This window comes from Numida meleagris, chromosome 3 (assembly GCF_002078875.1).
Source record: "Numida meleagris isolate 19003 breed g44 Domestic line chromosome 3, NumMel1.0, whole genome shotgun sequence".
Taxonomy (NCBI): Eukaryota; Metazoa; Chordata; class Aves; order Galliformes; family Numididae; genus Numida; species Numida meleagris.
This window is the reverse complement of record NC_034411.1, coordinates 64,906,706-64,921,801: the sequence shown is the minus strand read 5'-3', so window position 1 is coordinate 64,921,801 and position 15,096 is coordinate 64,906,706.

Sequence of the window (15,096 nt, the reverse complement as noted above, 5' to 3'; positions counted from 1 at the left end):
ACTCAAAAATGAGTAGCCAGTCAGTTCAGATGAGGCAAGGGGTTATGATAAAAGCCGTCTTTTCACTTCTTGAGCTCTTAAATGAGAGGCTAAAGAGTTGATGCGTCTCTGAGCTGAATCATCAGGTGTCTCTTGGTATCACGTTTTTCTTCTAGGCTTTCAAGAAATTCAGGCAGACAACTACTTTAAGCTTTATTTTTAGAGATAAGTTGCCCCAGAAAGGAAGGTCATTTTCAGAAATCTTCAGAAATCCTAATTCCCCAGATGGAATGATAGGTTTCAAGATTAGAAAAACAGTAGCTTTCAATTTGTTCTGCTTCTAATTGGAAAGAGAAAAAAAATATTTATTGCTTTTCACTGTGATTCTTAATTACAGCAATTTAAAAAATTACTAGCAAAGTGAAGGGTCATTGAGTATTAGTTTATTGTTGCTATGTTTATGAAAATGTCCACAGTATCTCAGCCCTGTAGAGCTGAAATGCAACTTTCAAATCATCCAGCCAGGAGCAAGTAGACTTCAGGTTCTTCCTCATTTAGTGTAAAAACCCCAGAGAAAGGCCTTGTGGTCTTTTCTGAATGCTGGTTTGAGAGCTCATTGCAACACTTCATCATTTCAAGGTGAACTAAGGCATCTGCCTTATGTCAGAAGAGGTTTGATGTAATTCAGTGTCACGGTTTTGTTCTGATTTATTTATTGCTCTATGCAATTTGATAATTTCTTTTTTACCAGGAAATGGGCATGGGGCCACAGGAGCTTATTTTGAGAGGGAATTAGATGTTCACAGCAGTTCTGCCTGTTCATCCAGAACTGTGCAGCTGAGAACATCCCATTAGCACACAGAGGTCCCCATCTCATGGGTTACATATAGACACATATCACACACTATAACCACCGTCTCCTCAACTCAGCAAAAACCAACATGAGCAGCTCACAGCAGGATGGAGGAGAAAGCCTAACAAAGAGAAATGGCCTTTTCCAGGGCCTCGGATGAGAACCTGAAATGAAGTGAACAAGGCTAAGATTCACTGATTAACACTGATTATAAGTGTCAGTAGTTGGCACCGGTCTGAGAGGAAACAAATTTTATTTTGTGTTTGGGGAAATGCAATCTAAGCTGCTTCATTGTGAGAATATTTCATTTTAAAATAAACAGATGTGAATGGATTGAGAAATAAGGTGAAAATATGTTTTCTCTATAAATAAACAGAGCAGTGAGGATATGACTTGATGTGACTTTTCCTAATGGAACGTGATTTTGAATCCAAATGGCAAATCTGACTTGTCACATGATAAAGGTTAGACCTGCCTTTAAATACTATAGCTGTTTTTGTTAATGTTAAATATGCTACATAAAATAAACCATATAGCATGAGTAGGAAAAAGCACTGAGAATACACACAAGCTATCCTAGGCTCCGTTTTGTTGGTACCTGAATGCCACCATGTGAGCTACTGTGACACAGAAACTAGCATTTAGTCTTTGTGGCAACATTAAACACTTGTGAGGATTTGTGAATTATATGAATCATCATGTGAATCTTGACAAAGCTGGCTGTTTGTTTTATTAGAAAAGAGAGTGCACCTTTTCCATGGTAGTGTTTTTAAGAAATGCAGTAATAGTTCTGAGAGTATTGTCAAACACACCTATCAAACAAATGAGTCACTAAGTACAACAGAGGCTGGTTCCTGCAGAACAAAAGGAGAGCTGTGACATTTTAACTAGGTTTTACTTCTTCCTTTGGGTTTAAACCAATGCCTGATCACAAAAAATTCATGTCTCGCATGCAAATTTTCTTTCTAACCACAAGCCAAAACAATACCAATTATAGCTGCCTACACAAAACTTTTACACTCTTTTGAACATTGAGCACTCTTGATTTGGCCAGCAGAGAGCCCACAATTTAGCTGATAAACTTCATTCCCTGAGCTGCATTGACATCATTCTGGCCAAAAAAAAAAAAAAAAAAAACCAAGGAAGTAAGCTAATCAGAGATCTCCTGATTTATATTCTGTAATGAATACAAAGAGGCAGAAACCAAGGTCTTTTAAATGGAAACTGTCAGCAAAAAAGAAAACAGAAGAGAATTATTCTGGGAGGTGTCCAAGAAAGAGCAGAAGGGTCACGGGGGAAGAGGGGATACTACAAATGAAGGAATGCTCTAGGAGAGATAAGATATACTACTGCAGTATTGTCCCACCTGGTAATTTTATGTCAGGAGTGCTCACCATTCCAGATTTGGACAAATGACTAGTGAAAAACCATGGAGCTTAATAGAAAGGTGTAAATGCATTGTTCACAGAGCTCTGTAAATAACTTTTTTTTTACAGTTCTGAAATTTTTAAAATTTACTTTAACTACTGAGCCTCTTCTCTTTCAAACTCTGTAAATACATTTATGAATCATTTAATTTTCATCTCAGAAGGCCAGAATCTCATGTGCTTTCAAACTTTTTGCTATTTTTTTTTTCAGTCAAACAGTTCAGTTGAATCATCCTGAAACCTCACATCAGCATTTTGATGTTGCTAACATTTTTTTCTCTACATAAGGATCATATCCATACTCATTAAAAGTAGGAATTGTCAAAAGGAAATTTGAAATCCTTTCTTTCTAATGCAGGCTGAAATTCTCACCTGAGAACTAGACTCACTATGTCTCTGGCCCAGAGCTGCATGGAGGACATAGCTCAGGAGTCCTCTTCTCCCCACCTTGGTGGCACCAGGGGCAGCCACAGATGTGGAATGCACTTGCTGGGAAGCTGTGGGAAGGAGGACATTTCTCCTTAAGACAGGCATCTCTATGAGGGCAACAGCATGTCCCACAAATAAGGGCTGGGAGAGATAGCTCATGTGACTCCCTGCAGCTGAAATTTTCCTTCTAAGAGAGTGTGGTTTTCTTCCTCCAAGCAGTTACTGGAGAGGGCAACTGTTCAAGGGTCATAGTGTTTAAATGGTCTAGACCACAGGTCTCAGCCTTTATCATGCTCAGAACCAGTGTTCAAAAGCATCTGTAATAACATGATTCCATGAGATGAGAAGTTAAAAACTATTTTCACTTCATAAAATGTGGGTCCCCTACTAAGTGAGGAGGGTCTGGTGATGGGAGATGCTGAGAAGGTGCAGATACTAATGCCTCCTTTGCTTCTGTCTTCACTGCAAAGTCTCCCCCTTGGGAATCTTAGACCCTAGAGGTAACTGAGAGAGTCTGGCAAAGGGAAGGCTCCCCTTCGGTGAGGGAGGAGATGGTCCAAGATTGTCTAGGCAACATCAGTATGCATAAATCCATGGGCCATGATGGGATGCATCCACGTGTGCTGAGGGAGCTGGCAGAGGCGATTGCTGAACCGCTTTGTATCATCTTTGAGAGGTCTTGGAGAATGGGAGAGGGGCCTGAAGACTGGAGGACAGCCAATGTCACTCCTATCTTCAAAAATGACAAGAGAAGGATCCGGGGAACTACAGGCCAGTCAGCCTCACCTCCATTCCTGGAAAGGTGGTGGAACAGCTTGTTCTGGATGGCATCTCCAGGCAACTGGAAGAAGGTTATCAGGAGTAGTCAGCATTCGTTCACCAGGGGGAGATAGTGCTCGACAAACCTGGTAGCCTTCTATGATGTCATCACTGGCTGGGTGGATGGGGGGAGAGCAGTGGATGTAGCCTACCTTGATTTCAGAAAGGCATTTGACACTATCTCCCACAACATCCTTATAACAAAGCTGAGGAAGTGTGGAATAGATGAGTGGATGGTGAGGTGGGTTGAGAACTGGCTGACTGGCCGAGCTCAGAGGGTTGTGATTGGTGGCACAAAGTCCAGTTGGAGGCCTGTATTTAGCAGTGTTCCTCAGGGGTCAGAACTGGATCCGATCTTGTTCAGCGCCTTCATCAATGACTTTGATGAGGAGATAGTGTCCACCCTCAGCATGTTTGCTGATGATACAAAGCTGGGAAGAATGGCTGACACACCAGAAGGCTGTGCTGTCATTAAGCGAGACCTGGACAGGCTGGAGAGATGGGCAGAGAGCAATCAGAAGAGGTTTAACAAAAGCAAGTGTAGAGTCTTGCACCTAGGGAGGAATAGTCGCATGCACCAGTACAGGCTGGGGGATGACCTGCTGGAGAGGAGCTCTCCAGAGAGGGACCTGGAGGTCCTGGTGGATGACAGGTTGGCCATGAGTCAGCAGTGTGCCCTGGTGGCCAAGAAGTCCAGTGGCATCCTGGGATGCATTAAAAAGAGTGCGGCCAGCAGGTCAAGGGAGGTGATCCTCCTCCTCTACTTTGCTCTGGTGAGGCCTCACCTGGAGTATTCTGGGCTCCCTGGTAGAAAAAAAGACAGGGATCTCCTGGAGAGAGTACAGTGGAGGGCCACAAAGATTTTAAAGGGCCTGGAGCACCTCTCTTATGAGGAAAGGCTGAGTGCCTTGGGTCTGTTCAGCCTTGAGAAAAGAAGACTCGGATGGGATCTGATTAATGTTTATGAATATCTAAGGTGCGGGAGGCAAAGGGATGAGGCCAGACTCTTTTCAGCGGTGGGTGGCGATAGGACAAAGGGAAATGGCCATAAACTGAAGCATAGGAAGTTCCACACAAAAGAACTTCACAGTGAGGGTGATGCAGCACTGGAACAGGCTGCCCAGAGAGGTCGTGGAGTCTCCGCATCTCTGGAGATGTTCAAGACCTGCCTGGATGCCTACCTGTGCAGCCTGCTGTAGGGAGCCTACTTTGGCAGGGGGGTTGGACTCGATGATCTCTAAAGGTCCCTTCTAACCCCTACAATTCTGTGATTCTCTGAAATAGACAGAACTTGTTCCACTTAAACCTGATACCTTCTGCAAGGTGTTTCTCCCGATGCACAACTTCAGCTACACTAGCTGGCATGATATAAAAGTATACTTTTTTCTTTCTTTCCTTTTTCCCTGTTTATTCATTCCCCAGTTGTCCTTGATAAATTGGTGGATACTAGCTCTGCAGTAGCTATTATTTCATAGTGATACTTCTTTTATAGTGATAATTCCTATGATAAAAACAGTGGACCAAACCTTTCCTTTGTAGGCATTTGGCATGGGTCACTGACTGACCCTTCTGTTAGACCTTTTCTTTGTTGTATTACCCTTGGCATAGCACAAGAAGAGCAAAATAAATCTGTGAACATCAAAATCCGTTTTGGAGAACAGCAGATTTTGTCAGCAAGGTAAGCAGGCTTAAATACACCAAGACCAAATCTGCTGAGTCTTCTCCTGCCATTAGCTGAATTATGCTGGTGGAGGAACACTTGCATGTACAAAGGAACAGATCACTAAGCATTGTTCATGTTGTCTTTATAGTGAGGATTGCCCTCTCTGGCAGAGCCAGCCTTATATGAAGCAATCAAAGGAAGAATAGGTCATTAAACTCCCTAAAATGTAGCATATATATTTCTGGCATTTTATTTGAGAGTCAGAGACTGGGAGGGAACTACTAATACAAGAGTAGAAAGAAGTATACTTTCAAAAGGGAAAGACAAGGGGAGAAACGCACAAGCTAGTGAACTGTGGGAAGACACAAAACAGAAATAGCAATCCAGGAAAAAAATATTTTTTTAAATTACATAATTATATTTGATCCAGAAAACAGTAGCATCAATTGTGAGCAGTCACCTGTTATGGAAATAAGGTATTAAAGCAAGTCGTCTGATTCTATGAGGAGCAGTTAAACAGTGAACATAGGCTTTTAAAATGTATTCTGCTTCAGCGTGAGACCAATAACCATTTGGGCAGGAGGGTGGTTTCTTGTCTCATTCAAAAACTAGGCTCATAGCACAGCTCTGCAAACATAACAGCATAGCAGCATGCTATGTAAGATACAAATATACCCATAATCATGGATGTCTAACATCTGGGACAAAATAGGTGACTAGGGAAAAGCGTTCTTCAGAAGGTAGCTACTCTGACAACGTTGCTCTCTGACAGGACTACACTGCTTCACTGGTATTACAGAATTTAATTATCAGATTTCCAGCTGACATAAATGAGATCAGAATGGAGTTTCCAGTGTCCTTCAAAACACTTGTGGAAACTGTTGTTTTCTTTGAAATGTGGAATGGGGAATTTTTCTATTCCTGTTGGAAAACTGAATTTTCCTGTCAGTGAACTTCATGTCCACCACTAAAGACGTTAGCAAGAAGTCACTGACATCCATCCACATTTCCTTTACAGAGGAGATGGCTATGTGTTTGTAATATAGAAGTAAGAAAGCATGATTTGTCTGACGAGTCCATATGGACAAGTTAGAGCATGTCTTGACACAGCAGAGCATAGTAAAGGCACTCAGCTTTATTTACACTAAAGAGAGGTCATCAGACCCAGGGCACGTATTCATGGTAGCTCAGGCTTGGTGTACATATAGAATATCAACAGAGTGCCAGAAAAAGGTCAAGGGTCTCAAATGCATGCTGTCCAGCCAAGTTTTCAAGCTAGAAGTACAGTTTCTGCCCAAACCAACAATAATGGCAGATTGTAACAGAATCCAGTCATTACAGAACAACTGGACAGCTAAACTGGACACTATGTTGCAAAGCATTAAGCAACTCATTTTTTTAGTGGTTCCACCCACAGGAGTTACTAATTTGAGCCTCTAATAATAAGCCTCTTTCACATTTATGCTATGTTCCAGTGAACATAGTGGCACACTCTAGGAAATGCAATCACTGTTAAGATACTCATACCCTATCTTCCAGGAAGGTATGTGACCTGACTTCCAAAGCTGCAAATTCAGAGCATTGACTTACCTTCACTTTAGCACAAACCATTGCATGTTCATATACAATTGTTAATTGTATCATCTTTCTTAAACTTAATTGCTGGTTTTACTGATGGAAATATTTTCTTTGGTTTTACGGGCAATTGTCAGTCTTCATTTCTTATTTCCTGGTATTTGGCTGCTCTGTGTTCAATTTTTATATCTCTCCAGTGTCATTTTAAATAGTCTCAGATTCAGCTGCTTCCAATGACTAGGAAAAGAAATGCACCTCAGCACTGCCTTTTGTGAAAGCCACAAACCAGCCAAACATTGATTGATACGAGTTCATTTTTACTGTTCAAACATGGTATGAAAGAATTAGCTTCCTGTTTTACTCTATCACAAATAAGACAAAAACAAAAGCAGCAAGCACTGAAAGTTGAAATATTATTTCAATTGACTCCTTATATCCTCTCAGGATTAAATGGTTCACCTAACAAAGCCTTTCTCATTATTCATGTATTTGTCACTAACAAAACTTCCTTATAGTGATATACTTTGCTCAGGCAAAACCTTTCTGCCTAGCTACCGGGTTCCCTTACTTCATCTGTCAAGTTAAAACAGAAACCTTATTCACTCTAAATATCTTTCCATTTGTATGACCTCTTTATTGCCTCCAAATCACCTGTAATCTGCAGGTACGGTTGTGTTTGACTTGTGTGAGCTTCAGACACAGCCAGGGAAAGGTTTTTTTCTGTGCTGCCACTCACACACTGGCTGCCTTGCTCTGGGAGCTATATACAAGGAGGGCTTCTGGATCGGTTTGTATTTAAAGGAACCCATTCATCCATTGTATAATCCTTCTGCACTAAGCTGAATGCTTTTATACCAGATGTGTCTGATTTAAAGGTATAGGATTTTTCTTTTTATTTCCAGGAAAGGCTATAGGGACTGCCAAAGAAAAAATGTACAAATAAAGAAAACAACAGGCTATTTCTAATAAATAGCATCTGGACTGAGCTGCGCTATGGAATTCTAATATTAAAATTAGCAGTGTTTACAGCATGTCTTGAATGACATCAGTCAAACCTCTCTCATCAATCTTCTAAAGTATAAAACAAAGCTAAGAATCATAAAGTCACATCTTGAAATAGTTACAGCATTACTGATGTTCAGCTGATGGAAGTTTTATGTATTGCATCAAATCAGACAATGAACTCACAATGTCAGCCTGCAACAATGCTTTATTATGCATGGCAGACATTGATTCTGAGTAGTCAGAAAGAGATGCATGGATTTCAATAGCATTTGCTGAACTTCCACGTAGGCAAAAGACATTCCATATGAATAGAATGGCTGTGATGGGAGGTACTAAGGCCAAGTAGATCATCTTTATTTTTCTGATCCCATCAGTCAGCTTTGTTCTTTCTTGTTGTATATGCATTCTCTGTGCCTCACCTCGTGCTATCCAGTTCAACATTTTCCTCTGGTTTGCTGGAGATTTCATGTTGCACTGGATGCTAGTACTAGTCCCTGCTGTTACTGACTATTTTCATTCAATATCGACACATCATAAATGTGATAATCTATCCAGCTGAGATCTTCAAGACCTGAGCAGTTGGCACTTGGATACTGCAGCACTTAGAACTTGCAGACATTCAGAAATCATGTTTTATTTGTCAAACTGTAGTTGCACCTGTTCTTGCTTTGTGTACAAAACTATTACATAAGTAGTTTTCCCAAGCAGTTTCTTGAGTGAACGGTTGTACTTACAGACTCTATGTATTAATTCCTTTCCTTTTTGATTCAAATAGGATAAGTCCTTCTCTAACCCTATTTATTTATTTCTCATTTGTGTCAACAGCGCCTCATTTGTGCTGTGCAGAAAGCACTGGACTTATGTTTCTCGGTTGTTGGGTTTGTGCAAGTGAGGCAGTTGGATGTATTTCGCAGTTTAAAGAGAACTCTGTAAATATTTGTTTCATGTTTCATTTACAAAGGAACACAAAGGAACAGAGCTCAGGAATTTCTTTTTTTTTTTTTTTTTAAGGAATTAAACTGCCATGCTCCTTGATGACATTTATTTAACATTCTGCTGTCTGGCAGAATGTTCAGTGGCCTCATCTTCGGATAAGCACCTTGAAACTTCAGGTCCATTTTTAACCTGGACTTGAGATAAGAATCACACAGGATAAAATAATTTGCTTTTATTTAAATCTTAGCTGAGTACTCTGAGACCAACAACTGCTTATAGAACACTTTTACACTTTTACTTTTTCTACTTTTTCCTTTACGTCTTGGCTTTTGTTTTTTGGGGTTTTTTTTTGTTTGTTTGTTTGTTTGGTTTTCTTTTGCTTGCTTTTCATTCATGTAAACCTAATGAAAGATGATTATTTTTAAAAGCAATCTGAGACTCTTCAATAACAGTTACTCAGTAGGGATCAATGGCATCTGTGTAGATTCTTTCAGCTTTGGCTGACATGACAGATATGACTGACAGAGGATTAATTCTGTTGCTAGATAAATAAATTGCTATATGAGTTAAGAAGTTTCTTTAAGACTTGAAATGGAGATATCTGTAGTCCTGTCAAAAATACACTCTCTTATGTCCTGTTCTATAAATAAGAATGTGCACTTATCCTATCCTGAACACTGAAGATGATCAGCTTTTTGGCTAATATTTGTCAATCTTACATCACTGCATTACAATTCTAATAAATATTCCCTAATCTTTGTCTTACATCTTATCACTCACATCAGTCCTGAGGTGTAGGAGATTCCTGCTCGACGACTTCTCAACATACAGGTTTTTCCCCATCACCAGTCATTTATAGCTGATCTTTCTTTTTTCCTTTACCTTTAATTCCCATTAATTTCAGTTAGACTCAGACTAAGAGCAAACCCTTTAGCACAATTTATAAGAAAAAATGAAAAGAAACATAGCATGCCTGCCAGATGGATTTTCCCAGAGCTCTCACAGCACTAATTTACACTACAGACACACCAGGATGTGGTTGGAAGAAGCCTTGTGTTTCCTGCTTGTGCATGCTTTGGATGCATGACCTTAAGATGTCAAAAAGTCAGTGGGTCATGGGGACAAGCCCGGCTTTGTGGGTTATGTTTTCTGGCTCATAGATATGAAGCACGTAAACAACATTTGAAGATACAGAATTCAGTTTTCACAGCACAAGAGAAGTCACTGGGTTAGCTTTTCTGCTTTTATAGAGAATTACATATTTCTGACTGTAACTTCTTGATCACTTCAGCTTTTCATTATGCAAATTTACCAACAGGGAAAGTATGTCCTGAAGTGACATACTAAAATCCAGAAAAATAATTTGTTATCAACACTGAATTTTATTTATTTTAAATATGCTTAACGATAAACACCCCCTATACCTCATGTTTCTGCTTTGTTCTTCACTATCTATCACATACAACTGATTTCTGTTCAGCTCCTAAAATGTAGTGAGCACTGCATTAGTAAGAATCCTTGAATCAGATTTAACCTTGGTGGCCTGCTATCCAGAATAGAAAGAGAATCTTAATGGGATGCAGGTGCAGCTGAACTGCACCATTTGATGTGGTAGAAGAGACCCTCAGGGGCTCCCAGAAGTCTCTTATGAAAATCCACCATCACATTAAAGGACTAAGATGATTTCCTTGCTTTGTGGAACCTCTTTTTCAGTGACTAGAAATGACATTCCCAGGGTTCACAATACTTATGGAGAACAATGTCCTTCGTACTTTTCAGTGCTTGATAAAATATGTTGTATACACTTTCTGTGCCACTATTGGAAATGTCCCTGTGAACCAGGACATTCCTGCCTCTCCCTAGCCCTCCTTAAAAGCTAAGCAGTGCTGAAATATGACTTAGAAAATAACCCAACCAGCAGGATACAAATATTACAAAAGAGAAGCACTAACCTCTTAAGAGGTCTGATGGCCAAGACACACAGCCTCTTCGACTCCCAGAATAATTCCAAGAAGGCCTTTTTCACTTATGCAGGATTAAGTCTCTTCTCAATGCTTTCTCTATTCTCTGTATCACACTGTAGTCCTGAGACATAAAATAGAAAGATCCTGCAAGATGTATTTTTTGAAAAGGCGCTAGTATGCCGTACATAATACTTCCGTCTCATCTGGCAGTGATCTGGCACCTTTTCCTAGTAGATGGGGAAGTACTATTTGAGATTTCCAAGAGTTGTGACTGCTAAACTCCACAGCCCAGCACTCTTCTAACTGCTTGCATCAGTTGTTAAAGGCAGGGAGATGAACAAAGCCCTGAAAGATAAACTGAGCACTTGATAGTGTTAATTATGATCCCTCATACACAGATTTGTTTTAACCATGCCTAACATGTGCTTTGGCTAGGTAAATATTTACCCTGCTAATTGCTTTTTTGCCAAGAGGTGAAGATGATTAACTGCATCCACACTCCATAGCATTTGGCCCTGGGATTCTCCAAGGCCCTATGTGGTACCATCAGGCCATCAGACATAGGTATTATTTTCCTCTGTATTTTATTCAGTACAATGAGTCCAAAACAGTGTAAGGACTGTGTTGGAACATTTCAGCATAATGATTTTATACCATGAAATACACAATGTGCTGTCAACGGTTTACGGGCGTTCGGCCCAGTTCCGTGACGAATGGAGCGGGGGACCCACGGACCCATGCCCCGGGAAAGGGAAAAGGGAAAAAGAGTAGGAAGATGGGCCTAAAAACAAAACAGTGGCAACAATCTGAGGAGAAACAAACTAATTTACTAAATAAGATATCAGAATGCAAAATAACACACTATAATACAATATAATTACAATTTAAGCTGATAAATCCAATACAATGAGAGAGAGTGTCCAAAGTTAAGGTAGGCCTTATCTAATACGGACAATAAGATGGCTGGGGAGCGAGATGCTGCCGGGACGAGAGACAGGCGGAAAGAGAACAAGGTCTTGTGATCTGCGAGTTTTTATCTTTCTCTCTGACCGGAAAACGGTAACAGAGGATTAAAGTCCCCTGGGGAATGTAGTAGTCCTTCTCTTCTGAGAACCAGGTACATTCACTACATGATGTTATGATGTGGAATACCAATAACAGAAAATCATAAAACCATGACATGTGCTCTTAGTTCCTTGGAGATGGCCAAGAGTACAAAGTCTCCTGGAGGACTGAGTAAGTATAGGGCTTATTTCTAGCAGCCTCTGGAGTGATCCTCCTCCAGAACTGTACCTGAGGTTTGTTTGAGAAGAAATATAGTTTATTCGCTATAAAAGAGAGCCCAAGAGTGAAGAAGATTTCTTCAGAGCAGGCAATCAACACACAGGACCAGAGAACAAACTGCAGACCTAAAAGCACTATGGGATAATTACATGTACACAGATTTTTTCCCCAACACTGACTGGACTTTTTAACACTCATCAAAGCTATGTGTTTTTTCTACTCTTGAATGTTAAACAAAAAGTTACACAGGAAATACTTAGGGACAAAATCTCTTCTCCTCCCAGATCTCAGGATATTGGAAAGCTGCATTGGTTTTTTTCTGTGAACAACACTCCCATTGACTTGAATACAAAGCATAAACTTGCGCCAATTTGTCAGAGTCTGGCTATTCAATAGTTAATTGCTGACCACAGAGTAAGATGCTTCTTATATTCCTTTTGGCAAATACTATGAGTGTAACTACTTGCAGGCATTGAACGGGGAAAAAAAAAAAAAAAACCACCAAGAATCTGTGATTAACATCACCTGACCCAGCCCTATCTTTTATCTCTTCTTATATTGTTTAAAAACAATAAAACTACAGCTGCTTAAATGACCCTACAGATTTTTTTTTCTTTGAAAATAATCAGCATCATTTGATTTTAAAAGAACAGCCAGAACAAGTTAGCCATTTATTTATTTTTCCTTCTAAGTGGATCCTGGCAGGAAAAACTTTTATTCGTTGAGGGTATTCTCATACACGGACTTCACCTCCAGCCGTTCTCCAATGTTTAGGTTCCCTGGGAGGGCACTACTTTTATTACTGCACGCTGATGTCAACCATCAGGAACACAAGGGTGGATGATGTCAGTAAACATCAGGTAATGTTCAGAGTCATTTCTGCTGCCTTCAGAGAAAATAGATTCCTCTCATCACAACTGCCTGGATCCTCTCACTGCTGAGGTCTCCAGGAGTTTTGCCACTGACATCAGAAATGGAATAAGATCCAATATAAACTGCCTGCTCTAAAGTACCTGTGGCCATATTATCTTGTAGTCCTCGCAAAGCATTAATAACTGTCATCTTGCTTTAGTGCCTCTTACATCAATGCTACTCAAAAGTTTTTAAGCTATCTGGACTGTTTATACAATGCCAGTGTTACATATGGTTTCATGAAGAGCCACATATTATTTATAAAAGAGTCTGGCAAGGTCCTCATAGATCTGATGCCTTTTTTTATTATTATTTTTAACCTACTTTTTCCCTAGTTTAGCACTTGCCTATTTCACACTGAAGTGAACTGTGATGTTGTAGCCAAGATTACTGCCAAAATCAGAGCTTGGGATCTCATCCAAAACTCACTGTGGTTGAGGAGAAACTTGCCACTAATTCAGTAGGATTTGGATCAGGCACTCTTAAACCTCCTCTCTCATACTCTCATTTTGCATCTCTGTAATGCCTTTGGCTTCCCTGGAACATACCCTGATCTGCAGGAGGGAGAAGAGAAAAGCGCTTCCTTTTGTATTTATTTTCTTAAAACATTTTCTTTTACATTGTTTCAAATGGTTTTGATTTATAGATCAGCACACACCCAAAAACAGTCCCTGAGAGCAACAAAGATTCAGAGGCTTGTTTGCACAGCTTTAGACCAAAGTCTGCTTAACTGTGAAAAATAACATTTTTGTAGGCTGTTACTTCTTAAAGAGCTGCTGGTGCCTTCTGAAAATCTATGAGGAACAGTTTGTTTAGGAGTGAATCTGCCTAGGACAATATACAATTTTATTATTCTGGTCACTGTCTGCTAAAAGTCTCAAACAAGGCAACAAGAAAGGATATTTAAGACTGCAATTAGAAAAGCACAAAAACCAAAATTCATATATAACAATCAATTCATGGAACAGAGACAAATGTTCTTAAAAATATTGTAACCTTAATAATCTGTTTTTAGAAAGAGAAAAAATTGGACAGGTTTTTTTTTTTTTTTTTTTTTTTTTTTTTTTTTTTTTTTTTCCAGCTGGAGCAGAAAGCTGTTCAAATGGTTATTTCTATGCAAAGAAGAAACACTTTCCTGAAAGTAAATACTGTATACATTGGCAACAACAAATGGTGCATAGACCAGCAGAAAATTTGACAAAGAGGCACTGTGTCTTCTAACAGTGCTTTCCCTGGGAGACTAAGGCTTCAAATTATCCTTCATCAGTTCAAAATATAATAGGGAAATAATGTTGGGAACTAATTCTGCTAGCTAGATAAGTATTTCCAAGTGTGACAATCCATTGCTCAATGTAAAATGATGCTGTCACTGCCTTCACTGCTGCCCCTGCACTTCTCCATGTGACAGTAGGGACAGCAGCATACTTCATTGCTCACTCAGTTGCTCTGATCTGTTGGGACTGTGTGCATGATCACCTGTCCAGCTCAAGACACTGTTGAGGTTCTGTGAGTTCTACAAATTCCCCACCAATAATTTACATGATTGCAACTTTCCAGTCATAGCCGGATGTCCAAAATTACACAAACAGCTTCTTACCAGGCATAACAGAAATTGAAAGCAAGTAAGCTAATGCATCTATGTAACTTTCTGTTTACCATTACTCAATAACACAACCATTTGCATTTTATAGGAGTTAATGAATTCCAGTATACTGAGCTCTGAGGACATGGGAGAAGTCAGTATCTTAGCTAGGTCCTGATGTTTCTACTTAGTTTAATTCAGCCCTTACAAAACTCTTATTAAAGTCAGTGAATATATTTTTTTAAAAAATGAATAAAGACAGAACCAAATTCAACATTCATTTTATTAAATGTCATTTGGCACAAGAACAGCAGGATTTGGCGTAAGCAGTATCTTCAGGATTGAACTAATATTCTTATAGCACAGAAAACAAGACCCCCCCAAAAAACTAGAAGGCAGAATTCACAAATTTCCAATTTTATCCAAACAATGTATTTATATTTACATTAGTTTTCTATGAGAAAGTTTGCAGTCTCACTGCTCTGCGCTGGAGGGGACACTGTACAAAGTCACATCCATCCAAGTCAATCTACATGAAAATTCCCACTTCTTTCCTTAGCCACTGTGAAAGAGTGCACAATTTTATAAAAACTTTCTATCATCTTTATCAGTTTCCAGAATCCCTACTCAGAGCATGGCCTTGCCTGACTTTGTGTCAGTCAGGCACA